Source organism: Etheostoma cragini, chromosome 14, assembly GCF_013103735.1.
Source record: "Etheostoma cragini isolate CJK2018 chromosome 14, CSU_Ecrag_1.0, whole genome shotgun sequence".
NCBI classification, from domain to species: Eukaryota; Metazoa; Chordata; class Actinopteri; order Perciformes; family Percidae; genus Etheostoma; species Etheostoma cragini.
In genome coordinates this window covers 23,309,090-23,311,445 of record NC_048420.1, presented here as the reverse complement: position 1 = coordinate 23,311,445, position 2,356 = coordinate 23,309,090, and the positions used below count along the sequence as shown (strand labels likewise).

The following is a 2,356-nucleotide window of genomic DNA, read 5'->3' as shown; positions in this document are numbered from 1 at the left end:
ACAACATGGGGACAACATGAGGACAACATGAGGACAACATGAGGACAACATGGGGACAACATGGGGACAACATGAGGGTTAAAAATGACAAAACCATTGTGATATATCACATTTATTATTATTAGACTCTTTGTTCAAAGATTTGCTAGCTGTCAGTTCATTTTCTCATTCTACTTTTACTTTTACACACAGGTAAATATCCGAGCTTGTACTTTTACTTGAGTAAAGAAGTTAAATGAGTACTTCTACTTATCTGCATCTCTGCAGGAATTTATGCTGCAGGGTTGCTGAGTGGATTTAGAAGCAGACACCACAGACACAGTGGTGGTGGGGGGGGGGGGGAGACACACACACAGACACACACACACACACACACACACACACACACACACACACACACACACACACACAGGACTTGGAAAGAATAGCTGTCCACATGAGAGTATCCGATGAGGCCCATATGTAAACACAGCGCTGTAGGTGGTCTCATGGGACCAAAGACATTGTGGTGATGGGACGTTAATAGATTCCTGACTGTGTCCGTTTGTTGGAAAATTAAGACTTCTCTGGAGAAGGAGACCCCCTTTTATTTGCCTTGCGGTTCCGTCTTGCATGCTGAAGGACCTCTTTTCAAAGAGGTTGTCACAAGACCTCCCATAACAAGGCGGAGCCAAGTCAAGTTGGGACAAGTGTTCCCTCTCTTGACAACCCGAGGTGGAAAGCAGGCGGAGCAGAACAAAAACAGCCACAAGTGAAAAAACACAGTCACAAAAGGAGGATGTAATGATGTCATCCGGTCATCTTCTTCTGATAAGTGTCCAGATCCAAGGCTTGTTTTGTAGATTGGAAGTAAAAGTACAATTTTACAAAGTACAAAGTACCTGAGGCAAAAGTTCTCATTATGAACAATCCTGACTTACATGGTTATAATATGGCATCCTGTATATTATAGACAGTATATACTGTCTATAATATACAGTATATACTGTATATTATAGACAGTATATACATATAAACACTGATGGGTTACTTGGGTGAGGATAATTGAGCATAACATGTTACTGGTGCAACATTTACTGACCACTGCTCTGCATTGAAACCATCATAATGATCCCACTCAGGGATCAGGCTGCTAATTATTTGCCCAAATGAACCACTTTGCCTTAAAAGTGAGCAGAAGATAAAGTTACCAAGGAAATTTACCATGAAGATGGATTTTCTACAACGCTAGAATATGATGCATGAATATCTCTTTCACTCCGTTTCTCCCTCCCTCTCGTGGGCTAAAGTATACATTTTGATTGGTTTCAGTTTAGAGTAATAGTTCGTAAAAGCGTATATTTAGACGAGTCGGTCCGATATTACCTGCCACGCTTTTTATCACGTTTTTATAGTTTTCATGGAGGACAAGTGTCCTTCTTTACATCTTTATTGCATGACCCCCCCCCCCCCCCCCCCCCCCATAACAATGAGGCGCCAAGTCAAGCTGGGACAAGTGAACTAACTAATTAAAGCTGCTGGAGTCCACACCATGTGAGGAGGTTATGAGAGGTTACGAAGCAATACTTCATCTCAATGCATTCTCATGAACGGCTTTGTATGATTTAGTAAGAATTCATATGGTATTCTATGAAATTAGGCGATCAGGTGACGCCGGCCACACAGCTCCTTGAGCTTTCACTCGTATCTGCGGCTGTTGATAGCAACAGTTAACTCTCCTGTGGTCCTCGGGTCGAATCTGACCCCTTTAAGAAATGTCTATATCCGAAATATAGGTTTCTTTTTAGCCAAATTACCAAAAAAAAGGATTGGATTCCTTACAAAGCTCTTTGCAAATACAATTGATCACTTTCATTCCTCGGATCTTAACTATTCGTCAAATTAATTCAGAATTTCTGCTTTTTTAACTCAAATATTAGGTGTAATTCTATATAAATAAGGGTTATTGACCATGAATTCTGACCATGAGGTTTCAGGACACTTTTCACAGCAGACCTTGTTCACAGGTGTAACTAATGACAGTAACGATGGCTCCAGTCTATTTAAAGCCTAACACAGGTGATCTGGCTGATTGGGACTCTTTCCAGGACTGTGTGGGGGTGTCGAGACCTCCTGTTGGCTTCTGGTCAAATTTGACCCCTTTCCAAAATGTTTCTATACCAGAAATTTGGGTTTCTTTCAAACAAATTGTACAAAAAAGTAATATGGATGGTTCCCAACAACGCTCCTCACAAGTTAAATAAATAATCAGTTCATTACTTTCCTTGAATTTAGGTGTTTTTTTTGTCATTTTTATAACATTTGGAGAAAAAACTATTTGTAAAAGATCTTTAAAAAAACTTTAAAAAAGAGAGAA

At 40.1% G+C, this 2,356-nt stretch overlaps 1 protein-coding gene and 1 long non-coding RNA gene across 2 annotated transcripts in view; one reads left to right on the top strand and one right to left on the bottom strand.

Moving 5' to 3' along the window:
* The window catches only part of LOC117956506, a 10,898-nt gene that overhangs the window by 1,259 nt on the left and 7,283 nt on the right, over positions 1 to 2,356 (bottom strand). The gene's annotated exons all lie outside the window — the stretch shown is intronic.
* The window catches only part of LOC117956460 (venom phosphodiesterase 1), a 59,901-nt gene that overhangs the window by 52,615 nt on the left and 4,930 nt on the right, over positions 1 to 2,356 (top strand). Inside the window, exon 26 of the transcript XR_004659277.1 lies at positions 887 to 892. The gene's annotated coding sequence lies outside the window, so the exon portion shown is untranslated. The remainder of the gene's footprint in view (positions 1 to 886; positions 893 to 2,356) is intronic.